The sequence below is a fragment of the Lethenteron reissneri genome, chromosome 27 (genome assembly GCF_015708825.2).
Source record: "Lethenteron reissneri isolate LAM-NWPU_2019-01 chromosome 27, ASM1570882v1, whole genome shotgun sequence".
Classification (NCBI taxonomy): domain Eukaryota; kingdom Metazoa; phylum Chordata; class Hyperoartia; order Petromyzontiformes; family Petromyzontidae; genus Lethenteron; species Lethenteron reissneri.
In genome coordinates, this window is record NC_083805.1 from 16,934,338 (window position 1) to 16,946,769 (window position 12,432).

General features: G+C 55.9%; 1 long non-coding RNA gene across 2 annotated transcripts in view; it reads left to right on the forward strand.

Annotated features, from left to right (window-relative positions):
* The first annotated feature begins 9,089 nt into the window (after positions 1 to 9,089).
* Positions 9,090 to 12,432, forward strand: part of LOC133348661 (uncharacterized) — a 30,575-nt gene continuing 27,232 nt past the window's right edge. For both annotated transcript variants that reach the window (XR_009755819.1, XR_009755820.1), the window contains exon 1: positions 9,090 to 9,261. This is a non-coding gene — a long non-coding RNA (uncharacterized LOC133348661). The remainder of the gene's footprint in view (positions 9,262 to 12,432) is intronic.

Below are 12,432 nucleotides of genomic sequence, written 5' to 3' on the forward strand. Positions count from 1 at the left end.
TCTTTTAAACTGATTGGTCCACACCAGAGAGCTTTCTGTTGAGTCTAGTCTCAAAACGGTGTTAAACCAGAGGACGCCAAAAGGCGTACAGCACAAAGACGAGCACTATCAGAGGAATGAGAGCTCGGGGTGAGCAGCTACATCATGGGGACCTCCTTTGCCAGTATATTTTTGGTACTGGCAAAGGAGGTCCCATGATGTAGCTACTATAACGCAGAACGCACATGTTATAACACAGAACGCGCCCGTTATGACATGGGACAACCTCATTAAAGCGTGGAAGGTGCCTTTTATAACGCGGACCGCACCCATTATAATCCGGAATGCATCTGTTCTAATGCAGGAAAGCGCCCATTATAACGTGGAATGTGCCCGCTATGAAACTGCACGGCTGAGCGGTATGATACAGTAGGCGGAATGCGGAATGATAACGTGACATGACAGCATACCCTCCATTATTGGTATCTTCATATCACTGTGCGTGTATTATATCTTGCAAAACTTTATTGTTACATTATATATGGGGATATTATGTTTGGTTAATGTGCTTTCCCTTAACGCGGCACTTTTCAGGAATGCATCTACCAGGTGAAATGAAGAATTTATGTAATGTAAGAGTGAACTGATCCAGAACAGGGGGAGAACATACAAACTCCACACAGGAGGGCACCCGAGTCAGGAGTCGAACCGGGGTCCCTCTGTGAGGCACGAGTTGTCACCACCTCATCACACGGCCGCCCACAGCAAAGGACTGAACAACAACGTCGTCCTTGTGACAACACCGCTCTGAATTCTTACCTCAATGGTGATACCAAGATCTTCACGGCCACCAGGGTGTTCCTCATGTGGTCAAGGCACCGGATCACCTGGCCTTGACCTCCGTACCCAATCTTCTTCAGCACCTCATAGCGGTAGTGGAGGTGCTCATGCTGGACCTGCACCAAATTACAATCATTTAGACTGACTATATTTTGAAAATCACAACATGTAAGAAGTGTGAGCATTATTTTACGAAATAATTGTTTTATTAAGTGTTTGGTCTTCTTAAATCTGTAATTGTGGAATGCTCTGATGTCTGCTGGCTGAGACACCCTTAAAAAAGCTCATTAGCTCAATGGGCTTAACTTGGGAAATAAACTTGATTGTGAAGTGTGCGGGAGAGTGCATGTGTGCTGTCTCTGGGTGGTTGGTACTTCAGGTGCAATGACAAGAAGCCACGAACCTCGCGACCGCTGCGCCTGTGACCGCCCCACGGCGGGGACTTTGTGGCGAGTCTCACCGGAATGTAATGATGTTCGTGGTCGTCGTATCCATCGTTGTTTGGTCCCCGGGATCTGTTGCGGAGCGCAAAGTACCATACTTCCTGTATGGCGGCAAGCTCCAGCTTCTCCCGGTGGGTCATTTGAGAGCCAAAGAAAGCCAGGATTGCTGCAGGCAAGAGAATAACAACAACAGCTGTCGGTGATCATTTGTTTAGATTCCTTTTCAGGAGGTTCCTGCAGATGATTTACAGAGAATGGGGGTGACGCTGCTGCCATTACGTCTGCTGTGTGATGCCAATTTGAGGAATTTGCAGGGGATTTGGATGTTTTGGCCAATACCAGTTATGTCTGTATGTTGAACTTATTTTGCACCGTGCTTCGGCAACCCTGCTAATCAGAAGTGAGGGGGAAGGACAATAAACTAAAAAGTTCGCAAAAATTATAGATTTAAAAGAACATCGCTCCAGTGGCTTCCTAATGTCAGAAGAGCATTCTAGATGACTGCAGAAGCACATCTGAAAACGTGCGATGCAGTGACCATCTTCGTTCGATGTCCAGCTATATGCAGCTTTGATGACGTCTTAGGTTGCTTGGATTTGACAACGGGGTTAATGAATTAGATAAATATAACACAGATATGCCAAGGATTTTATGAAATAAGAATAACTTTTACCCTTTCTGGCACAAAAACAGGTGTTAATATGTTCAAACACCAAATAGATACCTTTTGCAAGGCATCAAGTCTGCATTTACCACACATACTTGTGGAAAAATATGCAAACAAACATGCTCCGATAATATATGCATTGTCTTTGAAATTGACTGGCCTGCACCAGAGACAGCCTTCTTTATGGCCTTGTCTCGCCGGTGTGAGACCAGAGAATGGCAAAAGTCGAACGGTACATCACCCATGCAACATGGCCACCATGAAGTCCCCCATGCATCATGGTCACTGTCACGTCCCCCTTGAAACATGACCGTCGTGATGTCCCACCATTCAGTGTGGCCATCTTGACGTCACTCATTTCTGTTCTTACCTTGTGGCGATTTGCTGCGGATGGAGGCGGTGCGCGCTGAGGACAGCGCACTCCACGTGGTGCAAGACTCGCCGTTACTCCGAGCCTCTCCAGCTCGGCTGATCTACACACACACACAAAAAGGTCCACCACTAGAGCTTGAGGAGTGAGTGGGACTCGGGCAGGACGAGCCATGGCCAGGATGGACAACAATGGCTGACAGTCAAGAATAATAACAGCGACAACCAAGGAACGGAACACATCAGAGAGGAGAGCCGCCAGAGAGATGGTGCGACGAAACCGGCGCTTGGCGGATTATTCCATCACAGGATGTGAGGGGTAGCAGGGTCTCAGGGAGCGAGGCGTTCATCCATCAGTGGATAGATAACAGTGCTGTAGATGCTCACGCGTAGACGGGCACTGTACACCAACAGGATCTCGGAGAGACACTGATAGACGCACACACACTCAGGCGGGCAAGGAGAAGCACATCCAGGTATACAGGTCACAGGTAGGCACACGCAGAGGGGAGAACACACGTCCACCCATACTTCACCACACAAGTCGAGGAGCCACATGTACCTCCATGGTAGCAACTTGCAGACGAGGGTGCTCAGAGCTCACGGTGTCTCTCGCGCGGTCCGGGTCTCTGCGTGGAGAGCGGGAGACAGAGGCGAGGGTCACAGAGTCGAAGGGGCGTGACAAACCCACGTCTAAACACACGTCACTTCACAATGCGGACTCTCATCATCAACACAGACTCACATCCTCACCAGTCACCCATAATACGAAAAACACAAAAAGCAACAACTGCCTTTCCTCATCATGCCTGGCAAGGCGGTGTTGAATAATCCTTGCCAGGACCTTTCCCGGCACACTGAGGAGTGAGATGCCCCTGTAGTTGTTACAGTCTGTGCGGTCTCCCTTCTTAAAGATGGGGACCACCAGGGCATCCTGCCACCTCACTAACACCACCACCACTAATACCACCAAAACCACCATCACTAACACCAGTGACACCACCACTATCACCACTAATAACAACCACAATCACTAACACCACCATCACTAAAACTAACACCACCACCATCACAAGCACCACCCCCACAAATACCACCAACATTAACACCACCACTCCTCCCCCTGCCAGTATGGGACACCAAAGACAAAGAAGGCTCAGCTAATCGAGTCTCTCACCTTTCTAAAGAGATGCCGTGACTCTAAGGTAATACCAATCGCATATACACTAACCTCTGCTGCTGTAACTTCTTCTAATGTTAAACGAATTCTGTCTAGAACTAGCTTAGCTCTTATCTCAGAGAAAACCAGACTTACGCACACCGAACTAGATCAGTTAGACAAGACACTCTACAAATCACACTTATCTTTGACTGCAACAATGTCCACATTGCATTTCCCATAAATATGCTAAATTCCTCTTGATATGCAAATTATTTTGTCAAGGCGCCCTTCCCCCCTTCCAACCCAGCTTAAATATACGCTCCAAGCGTGGTGGTGTTTCATTCAGACGCTGTCTCCCCGACAGACCTGGTCTTCACTTGAGGACGGCTGTTTGCGTTGTGGCCGAAACGTCGTGAGAATTATTTTATAATGTTTTATTTTTATTCTTTTATTAATACCCTTCTACGTGACTTTACCGAAAGAGCCAAGAAGATGAATCCCTGCAGTCACGAAAGCTTTAAATCGAAATAAAAACAAAGATCCCCGTAGAGACTTAACAGTCTGTAGGGGAAGTGCTCTTAACCAGCAGTGCGTATGAAGGCTGGCACGACACACGAGGGGGTTGGATTGCCAGCACCACGCCCGGCCGCCTTTGTCTCCCTAGTGGCGACCTTTACACACCGCACCAGGTACTCATTCGAGGTTGAGTCGACCTAGGGGAGGCCCAGCACCGGTTCAGATAATCGTCACTGCTGTTGGCCTTGAGAGAGAATCCACCTCGGGGTCTCGCAGTTAATAGCGCGGCACGCTGTCAGCTACACGACCGTTCCACACACACACAGACTCACACAGATAGTCTCGCACACACACAGACTCACACAGAGAGACTCACACACACACAGACTCACACAGAGAGACTCACACACACACAGACTCACACAGAGAGACTCACACACACAGACTCACACAGAGAGTCTCACACACACACAGACTCACACAGAGAGACTCACACACACACAGACTCACACAGAGAGACTCACACACACTCACACAGATAGGCTCGCACACACACAGACTCACACAGATAGTCTCGCACACACACAGACTCACACAGAGAGACTCACACACACACAGACTCACACAGAGAGACTCACACACACACACACAGAGACTCACACAGAGAGACTAACACCACCACCACCACTCGCCCACAGCTCGGTTCAACTCCTCACCTGCTCTGGGGTCTGTCGGCGCCTCTCTAACGGGCAAACTGCCAGTGGGAAGCACGTGGCGCGAGACGCGGGGGCGGTACAAGTTAACCACGCCCCCCCGTGATGTCACAGCCATTAGCTCCTCCCCCCCGACCTGAGCTCCTCCCCCCATGCCTCCTCTGCCCCCCACCCGAGACCCCCCATGTACCCCCCTCAATACCCCCACCATGACCGTTCCACACAGAGAGACTCACACACACACGGACTCACACGGAGAGACTCACACACAGAGACTCACACAGCCACCACTCACCCACAGCTCGGTTCCACTCCTGCAGAAGACCGACTCAGTGTAGTCCCAGGGCTTGCGAGCTGGTCTTCAGTCTCCAACGGCTCTTCTGCTCCAACGACTGCCTCGAGCTCTCTCACGCACCGCCTTATATAGCCAACTGCCCCCCGAGGGGCGGGGCTGTATGCGGACGTCGATGTAGACACCCCATGCACGGATGTAGACACCGCAACGTAATGGCTTGCTACACCCCGGTACGTAACGCCTCTAGATCTCGATTTAAAGCTTTCGTGACTGCAGGCATTCATCTTCTTGGTTCTTTTGGTAAAGTCACGTAGAAGGGAAATAATAAAATAATGAAAATAAAACATAATAAAATAATTCTTACGACTTTTCGGCCACAACGCAAGCAGCCGTCCTCAGGTGAAGAGCAGGTCTGTCGGGGAGACAGCGTCTGAATGAAACACCACCACGCTTGGAGCGTATATTTAAGCTTGGTTGAAAGGGGGGAAGGGCGCCTTGACAAAATAATTTGCATATCAAGAGGAATTTAGCATATTTATGGGAAATTCAGGTATGTGATTAGTACTACTGTACTTGTGAAATGCGTAGGAGGTGGGCGGGGGGTTTCAAAGTCATATTATGCCCGTGCATTATGCAGGATTAGCAGCATCAAAGGGAGGGGATAGGGGTAGCATTAATAAAGGGAAGGAATGTTAATAGTATGTAGCTGCAGTAACTAAACCACCACGTAAACAACTAAAGTATAAACTACGTAGACATCTATAACGGCCAAACTGCCAGTGGCGCGAGACGCGGGGGCGGTACAAGGTAACCACGCCCCCCCCCGTGATGTCACAGCCATTAGCTCCTCCCCCCATGCCCCTCTCCCCATGCCCCTCCCTGCCTCCCCTCGCGACCACCTTTCATGTCCCCTCCCCCCCTCGCGAACCCCCCATGCCCCTCCCCCCTCACCCCCCATGCCCCTCCCCCCTCACCCCCCATGCCCCTCCCCCCTCACCCCCCCATGCCCCTCCCTGCCCCCCTCGCGACCACCCCCCATGCCCCTCCCCCCCTCGCGAACCCCCCATGCCCCTCCCCCCTCACCCCCCACCCCCCTCCCCCCTCACCCCCCCATGCCCCTCCCCCTCACCCCCATGACCCTCCCCCCTCACCCCCCCATGCCCCTCACCCCCCATGCCCCACCCCCTCACCCCCCATGCCTCTCCCCCCTCACCCCCCCCATGCCCCTCCCCCCTCACCCCCCATGCCCCTCCCCCCTCACCCCCCATGCCCCTCCCCCCTCACCCCCCCATGCCCCTCCCTGCCCCCCTCGCGACCACCCCCCATGCCCCTCCCCCCCTCGCGAACCCCCCATGCCCCTCCCCCCTCACCCCCCACCCCCCTCACCCCCCCATGCCCCTCCCCCTCACCCCCATGACCCTCCCCCCTCACCCCCCCATGCCCCTCACCCCCCATGCCCCACCCCCTCACCCCCCATGCCTCTCCCCCCTCACCCCCCCCATGCCCCTCCCCCCTCACTCCCCCATGCCCCTCCCTCTCACCCCCATGCCCCTCCCCCCTCACCCCCCCATGCCCCTCCCCCCTCACCCCCCCCATGCCCTCCCTCTCACCCCCATGCCCCTCCCCCCTCACCCCCCCATGCCCCTCCCCCCTCACCCCCCCCATGCCCCTCCCTCTCACCCCCATGCCCCTCCCCCCTCACCCCCCCATGCCCCTCACCCCCCCCATGCCCCTCCCCCTCACCCCCCATGCCCCTCACCCCCCATGCCCCTCCCCCCTCACCCCCCCATGCCCCTCCCCCCTCACCCCCCCATGCCCCTCCCTCTCACCCCCATGCCCCTCCCCCCTCACCCCCCCATGCCCCTCCCCCCTCACCCCCCCCATGCCCCTCCCTCTCACCCCCATGCCCCTCCCCCCTCACCCCCCCATGCCCCTCCCCCCTCACCCCCCCCATGCCCCTCCCTCTCACCCCCATGCCCCTCCCCCCTCACCCCCCCATGCCCCTCACCCCCCCCATGCCCCACCCCCTCACCCCCCATGCCCCTCCCCCCTCACCCCCATGCCCCTCCCCCCTCACCCCCCATGCCCCTCCCCCTCACCCCTATGCCCCTCCCCCCTCACCCCCCCATGCCCCTCACCCCCCATGCCCCTCCCCCCTCACCCCCCATGCCCCACCCCCTCACCCCCCATGCCTCTCCCCCCTCACCCCCCCATGCCCCTCCCCCCTCACCCCCCCATGCCCCTCACCCCTCACCCCCCCATGCCCCTCCCCCCTCACCCCCCCATGCCCCTCACCCCCCATGCCCCTCACCCCTCACCCCCCCATGCCTCTCCCCCCTCACCCCCCCATGCCCCTCCCCCCTCACCCCCCCATGCCCCTCCCCCCTCACCCCCCCATGCCCCTCCCCCTTTCCCCCCATGCCCCTCCCCCCTCACCCCCCCATGCCCCTCCCCCCCATGCCCCTCCCCCTTCACCCCCCCATGCCCCCCCCCCTCACCCCCATGCCCCTCCCCCCTCACCCCCCCATGCCCCACCCCCCTCACCCCCCCATGCCCCACCCCCCTCCCCCCCCATGCGCCTCCCCCCTCACCCCCCCATGCCCCTCCCCCCCCATGCCCCTCCCCCTTCACCCCCCCATGCCCCCCCCCCTCACCCCCATTCCCCTCACCCCCCCATGCCCCACCCCCCTCACCCCCCCATGCCCCACCCCCCTCCCCCCCCATGCGCCTCCCCCTCACTCCCCCATGCCCCACCCCCCTCCCCCCCCATGCGCCTCCCCCTCACCCCCCATGCCCCTCCCCCTCACCCCCCATGCCCCTCCCCCCTCACCCCCCCCATGCCCCTCACCCCCCATGCCCCACCCCCCTCCCCGCCCATGCCCCTCCCCCCTCACCCCCCCATGCCCCTCCCCCTCACCCCCATGCCCCTCCCCCCCCATGCCCCTCCCCCCTCCCCTCTCACCCCCCATGCCCCTCCCCCTCACCCCCATGCCCCTCCCCCTCACCCCCCATGCCCCACCCCCCTCCCCCCCATGCCCCTCCCCCCTCCCCCCTCACCCCCCATGCCCCTCCCCCTCACCCCCATGCCCCTCCCCCCCCATGCCACATCCCCCTCCCCCCCCCATGCCCCTCCCCCTCACCCCCCCATGCCCCACCCCCCTCCCCCCCCATGCGCCTCCCCCTCACCTTCCCATGCCCCACCCCCCTCCCCCCCCATGCGCCTCCCCCCTCACCTCCCCATGCCCCACCCCCCTCACCCCCCCATGCCCCACCCCCCTCCCCCCCCATGCGCCTCCCCCTCACCTTCCCATGCCCCACCCCCCTCCCCCCCCTCCCCCCTCACCCCCCATGCCCCTCCCCCCCCATGCCCCTCCCCCTTCACCCCCCCATGCCCCCCCCCCCTCACCCCCATTCCCCTCACCCCCCCATGCCCCACCCCCCTCACCCCCCCATGCCCCACCCCCCTCCCCCCCCATGCGCCTCCCCCTCACTCCCCCATGCCCCACCCCCCTCCCCCCCCATGCGCCTCCCCCTCACCCCCCATGCCCCTACCCCTCACCCCCCATGCCCCTCCCCCCTCACCCCCCCCATGCCCCTCACCCCCCATGCCCCACCCCCCTCCCCGCCCATGCCCCTCCCCCCTCACCCCCCCATGCCCCTCCCCCTCACCCCCATGCCCCTCCCCCCCCATGCCCCTCCCCCCTCCCCTCTCACCCCCCATGCCCCTCCCCCTCACCCCCATGCCCCTCCCCCTCACCCCCCATGCCCCACCCCCCTCCCCCCCATGCCCCTCCCCCCTCCCCCCTCACCCCCCATGCCCCTCCCCCTCACCCCCATGCCCCTCCCCCCCCATGCCACATCCCCCTCCCCCCCCCATGCCCCTCCCCCTCACCCCCATGCCCCTCCCCCCTCACCCCCCATGCCCCTCCTTCTCACCCCCATGCCCCTCCCCCCTCAACCCCCCCATGCCCCTCCTTCTCACCCCCATGCCCCTCCCCCCCATGCCCCTCCCCCTCCCCCCCCATGCCCCTCCCCCTCCCCCCCATGCCCCACCCCCCTCCCCCCCCCATGCCCCTCCCCCTCACCCCCCATGCCCCACCCCCCTCCCCCCGCTGCCACTTCCGCTGGGGTCGGGGCCGAGTGGAGGCGGCGCGCGCAGTGGATTGTGGGTGGCGAGCGGCTGGTTTGGATTCCCGCTCACGGCCACCGACAGTGGCGAGCGGAAGCTTCTGAAGCGGCGGCTCGCTGGGCCTCCTCTACGTCGACTCAGCCTGAAGGTGAGAACCTCGCGCGGTGTGTCCACATCAGCAGTGGCGGCGGCGGTGGGAGGAGACAGAGGAGGCGCCTGGCCCACAGCCGTCACGTTCTGCGGAGTTCACGGCGCAGCTTCAAGCAGAGCTAGGCCCTGCTGCTGCTGCTGTTGTGGTTACATTATAGTTGTGGTTACATTATAGTTGTGGTTACATTATAGTTGTGGTTAAGTTATAGTTGTGGTTACATTATAGTTGTGGTTACATTATAGTTGTGGTTACATTATAGTTGTGGTTACATTATAGTTGTGGTTACAGTTGTTGGTCGTGGTTATTGTTGTGATTATAGTTGTGTGGTTGTTACTGTGGTGGTTGTGCAGGTGGTGGCACACGAGTTAACCCATAGCACCAGGGTCTAGCCCTCCTCTTGTACCGAGCCAGGCAGAGCAGTCGGCCCATGGAACCTGAGTCTGGCCCGTGACCTCCTCCTGCACTTAGCCTGGCACAGCCGTCAAACCATGGAACCTGAGTTATTGTGGTGACGTCACCGCCACGTCGTAGTGAATGGCGACTGTTAATGTGTGTTGGCTTGTGTGTGAGTATGATGGTGAGTATCATGGTGAGTGTGATGGTGAGTGTATCGTGGTTGGTGAGTAATACTGAGTGTGAGTTTGACTAATTATCTTCCCTCTCGCTGTCTCTGCTTTCCCCCCTAACTACCTCGCCTGGTATACAGGAGTTTGTAGGTTCGATCCCGACCCTGATGCCTGCTGTATATTTGGAGTTTGCGTGTCTCTGTCTCTCCCCGTGGTCGCGTGGATTTTTCTCCGTGTCCTCCGGTTTTTCTCTCCACATTAAGAAACATTCGTTTAAAGTTTTGACTTAAAACTTTCGTGACTGCAGGAATGAATATTCTTGGTTCTTTCGGTAAAGTCAACTAAATAGAAAACAAAAAATCTATTTTTTTTTATAAAAAAAATAAGATAAATTGATAATAATAACGGCAATTTATTATATTTATTTCATTTTCATTACTAATTTTTTGGTTTTCTATTTACGTGACTTTACCGAAAGAACCAAGAATATGAATATTCGTTTAAAGTATTTAGCTGCTATAATTTACACGTGATGATGAGCCACTTCGTTGAGCTATTATTGGTGCCAAGTCGCTTCTGAATAAGTAATATTTAAAAGTACTTTGTTTTTTTAAAACGCTTTAATTAAATTAAATGTACCACGACTCCAGGAAGTGGCCTCGATGCTTGCCATAACGTAAGGGGCCCTGGTGATTTACAGCCAACGTCAGTTGAGCGTGGACAATTAGACCCAAGCCGAAACATAACATATAAAATGAATGTTCAAAAATACGTTTTTTTCATAGAATGTAGTTTTGTCATCAGTATGACATAAGCATACCAAGTTTGCAGTCGATACCACATTGGGAAGTGGGTTAAAATTGAGTTACAAGATTTGAGGATACGACAACAACAACAACAGACAGAGTGAGTTAAATAAAAGCGCGTAATAAAAGAGATGTTTATCTCAGTGGACCTTACCTGGTAAAATGAAAATCGTTGAGATTTTAGTCTAGTTTTATCTCTCCTTCCCGAGTACAACAACAAGCAGGAGTAGTGGGAGGAGCATTCTCCCCTAAGTGACAGTGACGTCACCACAGCGCCTGTGCCAGGCCAGGTGCACTTTGAAGCCACGTGAAGTGTCGAAGGCTCGCTGACCGGAGGTCCTGGAACAGTGGAACAGACCAAGGTGCCATGGGTTGGCTGACTGAGATGACTGGCAGCACCACCTGTACCCCGTACTGTGCCAAATTGCTGCATATTTATCATCCGGTGTTCCGATCGTTGTTGTGAGTATCACTCCTCCGTTGTTGTTGGAGGGCGATTGTCGCCAACTGCCAAGTAGAAGCATCCTTCACGAGCCTCCCCGCAGAGGCCGATCTCGACACCACTGGTACCAGTCGTCGGCAAAGCCCACTCAGCTCCACATCCTCCCGTACCGCATCAGTCCACCTCCACTCCAGCCAATGCCGTGCCCGCCCAGCTCCCTCCATCCACCCACATACTCACTTACCGGCTTACTCACGCACTCACCCACTCATATCTGCTCACGCACCCACGCATGAAATTTTAAATGCAGGCTACGCAAAGCATCGTGATCAATTTACACCAAAATCTACTCTCAACCACTTAAACCACATATTTGTAAATGATGCGCACCCTAATCAGCCACTATGGCTGTATGCAGGGTGTTGTGATGTCACGTAGTACGACGGTTTTCTTGCTCCCCCCCCCCCCCCCCCCCCCCCATTATAACGCGGCGTCTATCTATGGCCTCGTCACATTGGCCTTAATAGACGCGTGGTGATGGTGAAAGATGATTCGGCGTTGGACACTGAATTGCCGGAGCCCCATTTAACATTCAGGTGACACGGCGCACGGTACGTGAAGAACCTCTTATGTTCTGTAAGCAGACTTCTCTGCGTGGGATAGTTAACACCTCTTAATGCACAGACAACCGCCAACACAGCCTCGCCTGCCGGAGGAGCTCGCTGATGATCGGACAGTGTTCAGATCTCTCAAGGATCTGTGAGCTACTCGCACACAAAGATCCCAATATAGCCTTTAACAGACTGTTGGGGCAAGTGCTTTATAACATCATCAAAGGGGCGCTGCAATACGATGCAATCAAAATCACCGATCAGAGATTTTCCCATATATGGTCTTTGTTGATTGTGAATCGATACTAATTGTATTGATTCCACTCAGTCGATACAGCAGCAAGCTCAAAATGTCCGATTTTATCTGAAAATTTCTGCGTTTCACAGATCATACAAAGCAACGTTATTGATGCCTGGTTTGTATGTACTTTTTATTTTTAAAAAAATTCATGTAGTCTATCAGACTTTTGTATTAAATCGCTCTGCAAAAAGTCATTTTGTATGCTAATAAATCAATGTTATGCTAATGCAAAATTTCATCATAGCCGCGACTCGGTTTACTCCGATGTGCAATGTCATCTTTATTTCGATCCTGTGAGTGTACAATTTTATATTAAACTTCATTTACTGAGTGAATACAAGACCACTAACATGCTGATGTCCATTTTTATCATAGCTGTGATTCATTCAGCCATTCACTCACTCAGCCACAAACTCACTCAGCCACACACTCACTCAACGAC